Genomic DNA, 16,409 nt, shown 5'->3' with positions numbered 1-16,409 from the left:
TTAATTTTATAATTTTTTCTATTTACATTTACATTAAATTCTATATAATTAATTTTATAATTTCAGATTTATCTTGATATCCAAAATTAAGATAAGAAGAATAATGAAGATTGTGAAATGAAAGAATTATGAATATATAAAATTGTAATAATAATAACATTTATTTATATATATACATTAAAATTAAAAATTATCATGTACGGATTTCTTCTTAATGGTTTTAAACTTATTAGAATTATTTTATTTCTTTCAAGTTATTTAATTTCTAGTTATTTACAGGCAACAATAGTTTTGATTATATGTATTGATGTTTTGAAATACTACCATGACGAGTCTTATACATAGAACAATACACGTCATGTTACTAATATAATATACTTTGATTATAATATTTGTATCATAATTTCTTAAAAATATCAAGTTAGTGGATTAACAGCAATTTTAGACATATATTTTATCGAAGAGTGTGTTGATAAGACTAAAATAAGCTTTATGTTTTATCTTTTTCTCTTTAGAAGGGAGATGGTTTGTGTCGTAGAATACATTACAGTATTTAATATTGTGTACTTTGATATTCTTTTCTTAATTTACTGTAATTTCTTGCTATAATGCCAAATCTTGTCAATATGGTGAAGGTTGAGATATTTGATCTTATTAGTTTTACACCTGTGTTTATACAAGACCAAATTAAGATTAGTTTGTAATTAGTTTGTGATTTATATTAAGATCTTTCTTATAATATTTGTCATGTCTTAATCCTAATACTATATTATGCTTTGTCTGGAAAATAAATGTTAAAATATCTTAATTTTGCATATCCTATTCCATCCTTCCATTAGGAAAAATATGGTTTATAAATCATATTATGCTAAGAAAATCACATAAATTAGGTGTAAGAATAGAGAAATCTTAAGGTAGCAGAAAAATTAATGCAATATATGTATAAGCAGAATTAAACAAGTTAACTGTAAATGTTGCTCAAGATGATTCTACAATTTTAATTACGGAGGCTAAAAGGCTATTATAAACATGACATGGAGCTACAGCATTTAAAAATAAAAACAACTTGGACACATCCCTTTAATATTTACCGAATTTTTAATAAAGCACTTTTTTAAACATATAGCATAATAATCTAGAGCAATTAGATTAATTATAGGAATCTAGAATTTTATTTCTATTTAATTTTATTGACTATAAAAAATACATAATAAGCGTTCACGTTTCACGTGTTGTGCGAAATATTAAAATAAGAATATAAATAATATACCGCGTACTATGATTGAAAAATAGCGTCAGCGATGACTATGAAATGAAGATCGCTGTCATTTTATATGAGAAATGTCCTCAATCGTCATTTCCCAGCCAACTGACGCCGATTTTTTCGATCATACTGAATATATTGACAAAAAAACACAGAAAAGCACATATTTGTTTTCTACTGAAAATAATTCCAAAATAACTTGCAATCTGGCAACATCGAAGATGTGCGCATGCGTAGTGTCTGTGACTATATGCAGCAAAAACTCGTTTCAAGGTCAGCCACCGGATCCACACCATTACCAATTCTTCCTTCAATTCTAAGCAAAATTGGAAAGACACACAATGTACCTCAAACCAACCGTTTCCGAGTTATTGACTTTTGAACATATTGAGGAACATATATATATCACTTAAACAATTTGATTTAATTAATTTCGATATGTTCAGTTTCATTTAATGATGCCATTCTGCCAAAACTGTGACTGTGATGCTGTTGTAATGGGTTCTTAAATGCCTATTAGCTACTAGTAAATTTAAGTATACAGGGTCGGTCGGTCTGTCATAGAGTCGTGGCTTTTAAATAGAACCCCCTGTGTATTATTGCATATTTCAACTCTTTCTTCAATTTTATGCAATAATCGTAATACACAATGCACATAAATTGTAGGATTGAATTGTTAAACGAAAATTTTGTAATTTTCAGACTTGATATAATCTCATTTGATACATCTATAAATGCTAACTTGAGAAATAATGTCAAATATTATTAAGTATCACAGTTTCCGCAAAATGGTATCGTTAATTGAAACCGAACACATCGAAATTAATTAAACCATATTGCTTAAGTGATATTTTCAAAAGTCAATAACTTGGAAAGAGTTGGTTTGAGGTGCATTGAGTGTATCTCGATTTTTGCTTAGAATTGAAGGAAGAATTGAAATATGCAATAATACACAGATACTTTGATGTGCCACGACTTTATGACCGACCCTGTATACTTAAATGTATTATTGGCTGATAGACATATAAAAAACTATAACTTTTATATTTAACTTTTTGTGGTACCTCTTATATTTTACCTAATAATCGCGGACCGTTTCCATACGTTGCGTACAGAGTCGCAATGTATGGACACCCTGTATACTTAAGTTTATATGATCTACGGTAAAATTATATGGGGATTCATCGATCGTCAATTCCAAATCACACAAAGTGGACAAAGTATTTTAACTCTAGATTTCTTATTCTACCTTTAATTTTATTATAATAAAATTATACAGGGTCCGGCAATAGTGCGTTGGGCATCTGTAGCTCCTAGAATAAAAAACTTGAGAATTTTGTTTAAGTACAAACCTAAAACTATGTACCAGGATGTATTTCAGGAAAATATTTTAACTTCTATAGTGTGGCTCAAAAAAGTGTGTGTGGACCTGGATGATTTTTTTTAAATGGAACACCCTGTATATTATTGCATTTTTGGCTTCCTTTCAGATCACTTTACATAACCCTAAGATATGAATAAATATATTTCGATAGTTTCAGAGATATTAAAAAATAAATCAAAAATATATATTTTTCAGCCCCTCTTAAAAAAATTATTAAAAATACAAAAACTGTTCTGAAATCAAAACTACTAACTGGTGTAACTACTATTAGGTATTTACTTTAGATGGTCTGTTCTTACTTTGCTATAAATATGGTAAATCATACAGGATGTTTACTATTCTACGCCAAACCTTCTAAAATATAAAATATTTTTTCTTTGTTTTTTTAAATGGAACACCTTGTATATTATTTTTTTATTAGATGGAGAGTAAAAAAATGAACATTTTTTGTATTTAAAGTATTTCAAAATTTTTAACGGTTTCGCAGATACACGCAGTATTATTTCATATGACGCTTTCAAAGGTAAAATACGAGAAAAAATCATTAGGTGGCTTTGATAAAAATTTACTGTGGAAAATGCCATATAAAATGTAAAACCGCAAACATCTGCGAAACTGTTAAAAATTTTGAAATACTCTAAATACAAAAAATGTTCATTTTTTAATTCTCCGTCTATTGAGAAAATAATATACAGGGTGTTCCATTTAAAAAAACCAAGAAAAATTATTTTATATTTTAGTAAGTTTGGCGTAGAATTTTGAACATCCGATTTTCATATTTATAGCAAAGTAAGTATAGACCATCTAAAGTAAATACCTAATATAGTTTTGATTTCAGAACGTTTCTTGTATTTTTAATAAATTTTTTAAGAAGGGCTGTAAAATATATATTTTTGATTTATTTTTTAATTTCTCTGAAACTATTAAAATATGTTTATTCATATCTTAAGATTATGTAAAGTGATCCGAAAGGAAGCCAAAAATGCAATAATATACAGGGTGTTCCATTTTAAAAAAATCATCAAGGTCCACTCGCACTTTTTTGAGCCACCCTATAGAAGTTAAAATATTTTCCTTAAATACATCCTGATACATAGTTTAGGTTTACACTTAAACAAAATTCTCAAGTTTTTTATTCTAGGAGCTACAGATGCCCGACGCACTACTGCCGGACCCTGTATACTTGCCACTTAACTGCTGATATAGAAATTTAATTCAACGCTGTGTTCGTCATAATGTGGATCAACCTGCTCTCACTACAACCTGGAGCCCTACTCCATCATCAGGTGAGCTTGGGCAGATCCACAAAATGACAGCCACAGCGCAGAGATAGTTAATTCCGACTTGTCGGAAAGTATCGGTTAGATATTAAGTCCCGAACGGGAGATAGCGGTCTGCGTGCAATGGTAGTACTTTCGTACCACCGAGGAGCAACTATCGGTAGTAAAAGGATGGTAAAAGGCTTTTTTTTTCCAGCCAAGCCAAATTATAAAATAGAAAACAAATTTCTTGCAGTATAGGTATATAATAAAATTATATAAGGATTCTTGCCACTTAACTGCTGATACAGAAATTTGCAAAAAACTACGCTGTGTTTGTCATAATGTGGATCAACCTGCTCTCACTACCGGTTTCGGAGCCCTACTCCATCATCAGGTGAGCTTGGGCAGATCCACAAAACAACATTATGACAAACACAGCGTAGAATTAAATTTCTATAGCAGCAGTTAAGTGGCAAGAATCCTTATATAATTTTATTATATACCTATACTGCAAGAAATTTGTTTTCTATTTTTTAATTTTATTATAATATTAAAAGCTTTATTTTATATTGTTTTTAGTAAATAGTTTATTATTTTTCAGGTGAATTCTTTTCGTTTCTGGACTTAACGACATTAGACTGTAGGACTGTTGAATTTATTACTATCTTAGGACTACTACTCTGTGTTCAATCTGGAGACTAATAGACCAGCCGATATGATTCAAATACTCCAGAAAAACTGAAGATTTTGAGATGAGAAACTTGAAGGAGAAAGGGAAATATCCGATTCGTCAGGCTGGTGGGTTTTAGGTTCATCAGTCCCCGGAAGAATCTGAAGGACTAGCCGACAGCTCATGGATGTGGGTTCCAGAAATCATTGAGAATTACGGAGCAGCGGACTTGCTCTTTCAATCGGATCGGCTATACCAAATAAAATAATTTAGTCTCAAGAAATCTGTAAAGAAAAGGATATCGTAGAATAAAAAATAAAATTTAATATTTAGCTATTTATTCTAGGACCTCTTAAAGTCCCATATTCACTATTCGCTGATGCGGTTTGTTAGTTCATTTGGAAATTCGTCCATTGTGTTCATGATATTTCTTTTGTTGGTTCGCTAAAAAACCGACATTCCGCCTAAATAACGCACCCGGTTATATACCGGGTGCGTCTCAAAAGTAGCTCACCCCTATAACTTTTTTATTTTTTCAGATAAAAAATCGAGATTTGGTATATTAGTATATGACATAAATTAGAATTGATTGACGTTTTCCATTGTTTTTGGTCAGTTGCTGTTTTACCGAAAATGACTACAAGTTTTGGTTTTTAAATGGCACCCTCGGTATATTTATACTTTATTCGATAAAAAATGACACTCTGAATAGAATGACATATCATATGTCAACTTTTGACATTTTCGCTTGAAAAAAATTCGTCTTTTAAATTTCAATCTAGAGTACCTAGTTACAAACACTAATTTTTTATCAATGAGCCTTGGAAAAATAGATTTGTTCTTCTAATGTTTTTCGTGTCTTTTCCTGACCGGTTGAAAGTTGCCCAAATCGTATTTTTAATTATATCTCAGTTATTTTCAAATGGAACGAGGGTGGCTCATTAGCATATTTGGAAAAAGCATTTTTTACGAATAATTTGCTACCACACACTTGGTATTTGAGTTAACTTTTCGTTTTGAAGCGCATGTTATAATTTCAAATAAACAATATGCGTAAATGTCAAAAGTTGACATATGATATGTCATTCTATTCAGAGTGTTATTTTCTATCGAATAAAGAAAGCAAAAAAATACCGAGGGTGCCGTTTAAAAATCAAAAGTTGTAGTCATTTCCGGTGAAACAGGAAGTGACCGAAAACAATTGAATACGTCAATCAATCCTAATTTATGTCATATACTAATATACGAAATCTCGTATTTTTAGCTGAAAAAGTTATAGGGGTGAGCCACTTTTGAGACGCACCCGGTATACAACTAGGAGTCATATTGACATCGAAATAAAATTTTAAAAAGAAGTATTTTAGGACATAAGTTTATACGAACTTTTTCATTTATTTTTATATGTAAAATATGCTGCCGAAGTTTCCGGAATACAGTTCGGACCACCCTGTAGTGATGGGTTGTTATTTAACTATCTGTTATTTTATAACAATTATTTATAAATAACATAACGCAACCGTTACTACTTTTAAAAAATAACAGATATAAAATAACGACACGTAGAGATCGGCCGCTCGTGAAAGGAAAAACGAAGTCGGCGCTCTGCATCACCACGAAATTCTATGCTGCTCAAGCAATTCCAAAAAACAACTAGTATGGATTGAAAACATGTTATTTCGTCAACCATCGATACAGGCGGCGAGACAACGGACAACGGAGTGGGGAAAGCGCTACGGCGAACGTAGCTGCTTCGGTCGATACCGTCAATGGTCGTATTTACAACAGCTTAAAAATAATAGGATATAAAAGAAGCAGGTTTTTTGAAACAGTTGAGGGCATAACGCCTGGCGGTGGAGATAACAGGAGTGGGAAAGGAACGCTGCTGCATCGGTCGATTGTCGATGGAGGCTCGCAACGGGTTGGAGAAGCAGTCATTTTAGATATGTTGTTTTTCAACCTGTTACAAGTATAACAGGGCGGCGGACGAGATAATAGGTGTGGGAAAGGAACGCTGCTGCATCGGTCGATTGTCGATGGAGGTTCGAAACAGGTTGGGGAATAACGCATCAGTTGTTTTAGATACATTCTGTTTCAACCTGTTACGAGCATAACGGACGGAGGTCGAGATATTATGGCGCTGTATGTTTCAGTACTTACTTATTAAGTTTCAATATTTAGGTATATATTTATTCTGAAAAAATTTTCAGAATAATATTTTAAGATTTTTTAAAAATGTATACAGGGTGTTTCTGAAAAAATCTGGTCATTGATTAATCACGATCCTGCTTAAAGCCCTTGACGTAAAAAAGCTGATTTTTGGAAAACGGATTGACTTTAGTGTGTAGAGGTTCGATAAGAAGGATTTTTCGAAACTCGAATTCTAAGGGGGTGAAACTACTCTGAAATATTAGAATATTTTTTATTTAAAAACCGGTGAGTTTTTCGGAAAAACTCTTAAAATACGTATATTTTAATATGTTGTTTTACATATTTTAAGATTTTTTAAAAATATATACAGGGTGTTTCATAAAATATGACCATTGAGTAATCACTATTCTGCTTAAACTGCTGGACGTTTAAAGCTGATTTTTTTGCAAACGGATTGACTGTGGGGTTGAGGTTCGATAAGGAGGGGTTTCTCGAATCTCAAATTCCAACAGGGTGAAAACGCCCCTCAAATATTACAATATTTGTTATTTAAAAAACGGTTAGTCTTTCGGGAAAAACGCCTGGACACGCATAATTTATTTCGTTTTTTTTACATATTTTGAAATTTTTTAAAAAATCATACAGGGTGTTCCAAAAAGTTGAGTAATTGATTAACCACGATTCTGCTTAAACTGCTCGACGTTAGAAAGCTTATTTTTGGCAAATGTGAGAACATTTTATCCAGTTTGTATGTTAATGGAAATTCTTGTTTTGCTTTATCATCACCATTAGAAATTACTAATTCGACGCGAACGAAGTCGCGGGTACACGCTAGTTTAAATGTAAAATTAATTCGAACTCTAGTGTGTAGTTGGTTTACTTATGAAGAATATACTACACATTTTCTTATATTGCTATTTTTTGACCGCAAATGGTAAAATCATAACTAAGAGCTTCTCGCCCGTCGAGTGAGATGCACCCTGTACACTGCTACGCAATTCAGGATCTACGCGGATCGAGGGGCAGGGCGTAGGTATATACTATAGACGAGTGGCCGAATTTTGGCTTTTTTTATATCGCAATTTGTAAACAGCGCTTATTTGTAAATAACCACCGTTTTTAGAGAGGTATTTTAGATAACAATCGATATTTAGAAATGTTTTGACACCCTGGAAATACTACCACCGAGCACGTCATTGTTGCAACTTGCAACTGCGTTAATACGCCTTGCGATGACCGTCTCATACTCTTTCAGATATTTAGCAGTAAAATTAAGAAACCTGTTATTTTTAAACTGTTATTTTAAGCTGTTTTTTATAAATAACTATAACAGTTTCAACTGTTATCTAAAAATAACAGTTTGCCCATCACTACCACCCTGTATATCATTGCTTCTAACAATCTAATTTTATTTAATGTATGGCTTTCTTACTTTTTTATAAGGCACTTGGTTAAATAAAGCAACGCAATTTTTAATCAAATCAGCAAGAGCATCACAGGAAATCGCTTCATTACCATCGGTAAACAACTTTCATCCACCCGAATTCACCCCCGTTTGTTGCCAATAACTCGAGGCTTATCGGCCACGAGTACGTGGTGAAATATTCCCGCCCCTAATGAAAGATAATCGGTAAGTGGAATTCCTCCTCTCCCCGTTATCTTTTTCTTCTCTTCCCTCTTTGTGCCTGCCATTCCACCGCATTAATAAAGGCTTCCCCGTCGGTCGGCGTCCAGGATCGGACATGCGCGTGGCGGCGCGCACGAGGCACCCGGATAGAAATTGGGCCAGTTTTCCATGTCGAACGGGATCGCTTCCAGGCACCGTCGACGTTGTATCCAGCGCTCGAGAGAGGGGAAGATTTTTTCGGTTGGGTATTTTTTGGCTCGAAATTTGTTCTTCTTTCACAGGTAAGTTATTAATTATTTTTGTATATTAGTCTCAGTCAGATTAGTTATTAGTGAATTTAAGTTAAACAGATATTTGAAGTCTTATAACATTGTTTTTGTTTTTTAATCTTTGTTGTTAAATAAATATCTCGCTGAAACATGATTGGAGAAAAAACTGTTATTTAGTATCATTGATTAACTACTATTATTACTACAGTGTGTCCCATTTTCGTGTGTTTTACAGTGTTTCTTTTTATTAGTAGAGATACAAAAATGCGGTTTTCACATTATTACTATGCTACTTGTTTACGAAACTAAATATGCTTCACACAGATTTGCACTAGCCTTCTTTGTTCCTGAAATACAGGGCAAATTTTAAAATGTAGCATTTTCGACCCTCTTCGTAACTTGATTACTATACAGGGTGCATCTCGAAAGTGGCTCACCCCTATAACTTTTTTTCAGATAAAAACGAGATCTGGTATGTTACCTATTATATGACATAAATTAGGATTGATTGACGTATTCCATTGTTTTTGGTCACTTCCTTTTTCACCGGAAATGACCGGTTTCACTCGAAAACTTTTGAATTTTAAATGGCACCCTCGGTATATTTCTACTTTATTCGATAGAAAATCATACTCTGAATAGAATTACATATCATATGTCAACTTTTGACATTTCCGTTTAAAAAATAGATCGCATTTTAAATTTCAATTTAGAGTGCCATGGCTATGTTAAAAACACTAATTTTTAATCAAGGAGACTTGGAAAAATAGTTTTTTGTATTCCTTGTCCTGGTCGGTTAAAAGATGCTTAAACCGTAGTTTTAATCATATCTATTTTTTTTCAAATGGAACCAGAGATGGAGGGTGGCTTATTACCATATTTGGGGAAAACATTTTTTTTGCGAATAATTTGGTACCACACACTTCGTATTTCGTGTTATATTGTCCTTTCGAACCGCAAGTTACAATTTCAAATAAACCATATGCGAAAATCTCAAAAGTTGACATATCATATATAATATATATATGTTGTAAAAGTTAAAGTAAGTGTTAAGTAAATATAAAAGTTGATATATCATTCTATTCAGTGTGTCATTTTCTATCGAATAAAGTAAAAATATACCGAGGGTGCCATTTAAAAATCAAAAGTTGTAGTCATTTCCGGTGAAACAGAAAGTGACCAAAAACAACTGAGTACGTCAATAAATCCTAATTTATGTCATATACTAACATACCAAATCTCATTTTTTTATTTGAAAAATAAAGAGTTATAGGGGTGAGCCACTTTTGAGACGCACCCGGTATAACTAATCGCAAAGGTTAAACTGAGTTCCGTAAAGTTTTTCACGTAAAATCCATTGGCGTAACTAGTTTGTCGCTGGGAGATGTTATTTTCGAAATATGACTCAAGGATATGTTTTTTATAAATGGAATACCCTTGTATATTATATTTCTAAAAATATGATCTAAGTAGTAATCTTATTTTGATAAATAGGGTAAAAATGCATTATTTAACTTTTTAACATAGATCAACCTAGTTAAAAAGGTGTATTATTTAATTTAATTTAATTTGACCAGATAAATATTTAAAAAATGCATTATTTAAATTTTTAACTTAAATCAACCTATATAAGGTTTTTTTACTACAAACTTTTATGTAATCCAAAATTTTTTTCAACAGAAAAAATTGGATTAATATAAAAGGTAGATTTTTCCAAAAAAAATTTTCGAGAAAAAAATCTCATAGACGTGTTTCCGAGTTCGAAATATATATACTACCCCTAAAAATGTTTGCACTTATTTAAGACTCACCCTGTATACAGGGTGTCCGGAAATTTATGCAACAAAATTTGGTCATAGATTCTTGAAAAAAAATAGGTGACCCGTATTTTTTATTTTTGGCTAGTGGCCTCCCCTTTCTGAATTAACGGCCTCCTGAATTTGGCTCCTCCTGAAATTTTTATTTAAAAAAAAACAGTGGCGTACCTACCATTTCTTTCTTCAATAAAATTTAGTTTAAATACCGTAGGGACGCCACTGATGAAAATAAAAAAAGTTAATAGCATCAAAAAATGTCATTTTATGGTAAAACAACTTGTACCAAATTTAGTGATTTTCGTCCAACAGGGTCCTGAGATATTAAAAAAAACTCTTTTTAGGGGCGAAATTCAGGGGGCTGTAAATCCGAAAAGGGGGCCACTGGCCAAAAATAAAAAATACGGGTCACCTATTTTTTTTTTTCAAGAATCTATGACCAAATTTTGTTGCATTAATTTCCGGACACAAACCCTGTATATTAAATATATTTATCAGCATTTTAAATTAGTATTAGTTTTTTTTCTGAAATTAACACATCAAACAGTATTGCAGCTGATCGACTGTGATAGAATTTTTCTATAATTTTTATGTTCAAAACACTTAAAAATAAGGAAATTAATTTTTCTTATACCGATAAGAGTTGTTAAATATATCAGTTTTAAATCAGCTTATTTTTTTGTTAATGTTTTAGGCAATAAAATTTGAATCATTAATAAATGTGATTATTAGTTTTTTTAATTAATTTTAGTTTTGTTCCGAATCATACCTACATTAGACAGAGAGTTCTATCTACATCTTTGATAGACTAAAAAATAAGGAAATTTATTATTCTTTATTAATAAAATATAATATTATTTTTTCTATAGTAAAAGCATATTACTTAAGCTGTTTCTTTTTGGTTTTACTGCATTAAGGCTACTTAATGGTTTAGCCGTGGCTTTTGTTGTTTCTTTTGAAGCTGAACTATACACTTTTATTGCTAAAAGCTTTTTTTCAAGAAAGTATTATCCATTCTTCCTTTTAATTTTCTTATTTTTTTTTAGTTCAATCTCGTACATAACAATGTAGATATGTTGTATGGGTATTTATGTAGGAATAAAAAGTCAACAACATTGAAAAATGGTACTTTTTATGAAGTCCTGGCCAATGTGGTTTTAACTTTGAATTAAAAGATTAAGGAAGGAGTATAATGCTATCCCTGTATTTATGCATGGTAGACGGACAAAAGGCCCTAGGATATCCTTGACAGTTCTGTTAAACGATTCATTTGTCACATTAGAATTTGACTTGAAATTTTGTGGATTTGTCAGTCTTTCTGAGGTTATTTATTTACGTTAATTATTAGTTATAATTTATTATTTATTCTACTACTGATAGTTGTTTAAAGGTAGTAAATCTAGAAGGAAATTGTGGCAGAACTTAAATTAACAGTGACACTATTGCGATTTACTGCAAAAGACTGTAAAATAGTTGGTTGTGTAGCGTGCGGTAGATGTCGGTCAAAAATGGAGGGAAATAATGGAATAACTTTTCGCTAGTAAGTGACTATACATATAATATACATACGTGTAGTAAACCGATCATTTATGAAATTCACTTAAAATTAACTAATTATATATTTTTTCTTGCATTTTTGCTTTTATATAATACTTGTTAAAGATAAGAATTTAGGTACGTCAATTTGACTTACCTGCTTCAAAAGCGTATCGGATGTTATCTATTTTTATTAGAATTATATATTTCTATAACAATTTCAGTAACTGCCAACATTTATTCACAACGTAAAATAAAACAACAAATTATTGAATCTACCCCACGTCTACCATACATCATATTTTTACACGTTTTGAATAAAATTGGAACGGCACTGGTAACCGGAATTTAGGTCGGCCATTTTAGGAACCCGTCGCGTTCGATCTAAGATTTTTGACATGCTCCTTCCTTAATCTTTTTATTCAAAGGGTTTTAAAAGAAAAACATAAGCTGACATAAGTTTATGTCATAGGTTTATGTAACCTAAATGTCAAAAATTAAAAGTTTTAGAAAAAACCGGAGAACACGCTTTCATGAAAGTTTTGATTATCCACAACTTTATCGAAAAACTTGTTGTCTTAATAGTCTAAGAGCTAGCAACGTTTTCGAGAAAGTACCTATTTTAAGACGTCTGGCTGCCGATACCCGTTGCGTTTATTACTGCGCATTGGAAGAAGTTCCTATATTTTTTATTAATTTATTTCTATAAATCCTAGTATTGAATATAAATCGAACATGTCTCCATAGCCCAGTGCGCATCAGAATATAAACGAAAATAAAATAAAAAAGTCTTTGACCTGACCCGGATTCGAACTCGGTTCGATCATCGGTTCGTTCAATTCGATCATCGGTTCGTTCGCTACGGTTCGGAAACTCTACGCACTGCGCTATGGAGACATGTTCGAATTATATTCAATACTAGAATTTAAAGGACTAATAAAAATAGAGGATCTTTTTTCAATGCGCAGTAGGAAACGCAACGTTTACCGGTAGCCAGATGGGCCGCATGCTGTTCTAGAGAGCATAGTAAAAGATATATCAAAGAGCCAGACGTCTTAAAATACTTGTCTTTTCGTTATTATAAAGCTGTTAATGAATATTTTTAAAATAGCCGAAATTTGATATTTTTTAAATGTCTAGTAAGCCATAAACTTATTCAAAAAAGGGGGATCTGCTACGGCACTGTTTGTATGGTAATAATTTGGTATCGGGTGTTATTAGCCCTTGTATTCTTTAGTCATTGATTGGAAACAAACTAGGCACGTGGATAGAGGTACCCGAATGAAGTCCTCAGACGGACAGACAGACAGACGGAAGTAAGAAGTTTCACTTCAAATATGCACACATAGTGTACACACGATTTTTTTAACGACTTATAATATATAAGTCAGCAAAAATGAACCTAAAACAAAGATATACGTACTTTACAATACAATTCTGAAATGTCTATTATTAAACCAATATTTTTACTACGTTTAAAATTACACAAAGTTCAGAAAAATACACAAATTGTCGAAGCTATATAAACATCAATATTAATAACCCTGAAGTTTTCAATGCGAAGTAAACTTGCAACTCGAAAACAGCATTTTGTTTTATTTGAACATAGAATTGAAACCGCACTTTAGAGTTCTTTATGGACCGAATTTTTTCCTGTTATAAAATAACAGGTACTAAAATAAATGGACTGAAATGAGTAATACTTTTGTAATTCAACTTCAGTCGACAAATAAATATTTCAAATATACAGGGTGAGTTTTAAATAAGGACAAATATTTTCAGGGCTGGTAGATCTCGATAATAGAAACATATTTTCGCTTTACTGGTTTTCTAATAAGTCCAAAATAACCGAGTTATTTTACTTTCAAAATTTCCAAAAATAAAATGATATTTTCTTAATTTTTTGAGAACTAGTTCTTTTCTTTTGAAAAAAAATCCAATTTTTTTTCAAAAAATTATTCAGTTCAATGCTACGAATAGTTAACGGAAAATGTGATATGTAAAGACAATCCGGGGACATACTGTATACTGCTCATATTTCTTGAAATTCAAACTGTAAAAATTTTCATATTTTTTATCTATACCGTAACACAATTTATCTGGATACGATAACCATTTTCATATGAGACAATTAAAAAAATACTAGTGATGGGATCACACGAGCGAAAATTCGCTCGAGTATTCGATTATGAACGACCGATGCAAGTGACGAGTACCAAGCGACGAACGCAAGCGATCCTAGAATGAAATAAATTGAAATTCGATTTTAATGTGACCTACTCGATAAAAAGCCGAGCGATTTTTCTACATACATTGCAGGTAGCAAATTTATGTATATTTACGACGCCGTATATTGTGCGTCTCAAAAGTGGCTCACCCTTATTACTTTTTTATTTTTTTAGATAAAAAAATGAGATTTGGTATGTTAGTATATGACATAAATAAGGATTGATTGGCGTATTCAATTGTTTTCTGTCACTTCCTGTTTCACCGGAAATGACTACAATTTTTGATTTTTATATGGTACAATCGGTATTTTTTTTTACTTTATCCGATAGAAAATGACATTCTAAATAGAATGACGTATCATATGTCAACTTTTGACATATTCGCTTAAAAACAAATTGTATTTTAAATTTCAATCTAGAGTGCCATGTCTGTGTTAAAAACACTAATTTTTAATCAAGGAGCCTTGGAAAAATATATTTGATCGTCTAATGTTTTTAGTGTCTTGCCCTGGCTGGTTAAAAGATGCCCAAAACGTATTTTTGATCATATCTCAATTTTTTTCAATTGTAACGAGGGTGGATCATTAGCATATTTCGAAAAAGATTTTTTTTACAAATAATTTGATACTACACACTTCGAGTACTTCGAGTCAAATTGTCGTTATGAACCGCATGTTACAATTTCAAATAAACCATATGCGAAAATATCATAAGTTGACATGTGATATGTCATTCTATACAGAGTGTCATTTTCTACCGAATAAAGTAAAAAAATACCGAGGGTGCGATTTAAAAATCAAAAGTTGCAGTCATTTCCGGTGAAACCGGAAGTGACCGAAAACAATTGAATATGTCAATCAATCCTAATTTATATCATATACTAACATACCATCCCCGTTCGGGGGCGGGTTCGCTAAGAAGAATACTCCCGGGGTACCCTCTGCCTAGGCGACTAGAAGAGGCGCCCATGTTTCTCTCCGCATGGGTGAGACAGTGGCTTGGTGAAGTCTGCAGCTGGTGATTGAGCCGAGTGGTGAAGTCTGCAGCTGGTGATTGACCTACGGGATTCAAGAAGCAACACGTCTCTTCGCTGCCGCTCAGATCCAAGCGAACTGCGGTTTAGGGCTTAGCACTCCCTAATCTAGGGGAAACACCTGAGTTGGTTCTCCAACCAGGAGATCGTGTAGGTGAGGCTACCTTTGAAGGTCTAGGGAACTTCCGGCGACGGTCTGCTGCGGTCTAGTGGACAACTCAAAGGGGGGAAAGGACGGTTGAATAGGTAGAGTCTCCTATGGAGCACAGGGAAGCGGGAGGCGTAATGCTGGCTGTTGCCTCAGCTGTGGTTCGAGAACGTGACCCTGTGTCTGAATAGGGGCAAATACCCAAAAAGTAATATGGATGGTAATAAAAGACTACAGGGGAAATGAAACAATAAATCCGTTTAATAGGAGTTTAAAGATAGTTAGGTCACCTCCTTCTACGCCAACTACACCAATAACTCCTCTAGGATTTAATGCGTTATAGACAGATCCAGAAACAAGTACGACCGATCAGACATCTCATCTGTCTGAACATGAAAAAGTACGGAAGCAAGAAAATGAGGAGTTGCTTAAATGCAAGAAAGTTATCACGGTAATGAAGGCAGCAGTGGAACGACAGAAAAATACCTCCCAAGATGTGAAAAAGGGCGTTGGTTACCTGGAGCAGTCATTAAATATTATCTTCAGTCTCCGAGAATCTTTAAAGATCCTTGAAACTCAGCAGATGAACCTAAAAACACAAACATCTTCCGACCAAAGTAACACCCCCCAGATGACAAACGCTGAGGTCAGACCGATGCTGACGGAAAATCGAAACGAAGCGGAAGGAAGAGAAAGAAGACCTGACGAAGTTTGGCATACGGTTCAAAATAAAAAACAGGAAAAGAAAGCTAAGAAACGCGAAAATATAGGCCAAACCAACCCACCTACATCACAGCAGAGCACACATGGACAAAAAGAAAATAAATATGTTACTCGGACACGAAGGACGGCTATCACAATTAAGCCGACAGAAAACCGAACCTATGCTCAAATATTAAAAGACATCAAATCAAAAGTAGTCCCTGAAGACTTAGAAGCCGAAATTAAGTCTGTTCGACAAACAAAGCACGGAAATGTTTTACTTGAGCTGGGAAATAAAATCAAAGATCCGGGAAAACTCACAAA

At 32.8% G+C, this 16,409-nt stretch overlaps 1 protein-coding gene across 2 annotated transcripts in view; it reads left to right on the top strand.

Moving 5' to 3' along the window:
* Positions 1-8,506: 8,506 nt before the first annotated feature.
* The window catches only part of LOC115876917 (acetylcholine receptor subunit alpha-like), a 110,297-nt gene continuing 102,394 nt past the window's right edge, over positions 8,507-16,409 (top strand). Inside the window, exon 1 of one of the 2 annotated variants that reach the window (XM_030892965.1) lies at positions 8,507-8,636. The gene's annotated coding sequence lies outside the window, so the exon portion shown is untranslated. The remainder of the gene's footprint in view (positions 8,637-16,409) is intronic. The other variant, XM_030892966.1, reaches the window with a different exon arrangement.

This window comes from Sitophilus oryzae, unplaced genomic scaffold (assembly GCF_002938485.1).
Source record: "Sitophilus oryzae breed Bouriz unplaced genomic scaffold, Soryzae_2.0 scaffold_1440_pilon_pilon, whole genome shotgun sequence".
Lineage (NCBI taxonomy): Eukaryota > Metazoa > Arthropoda > Insecta > Coleoptera > Curculionidae > Sitophilus > Sitophilus oryzae.
Note: the sequence above shows the minus strand (reverse complement) of the source record. Positions and strands in the feature narration are given on the sequence as shown.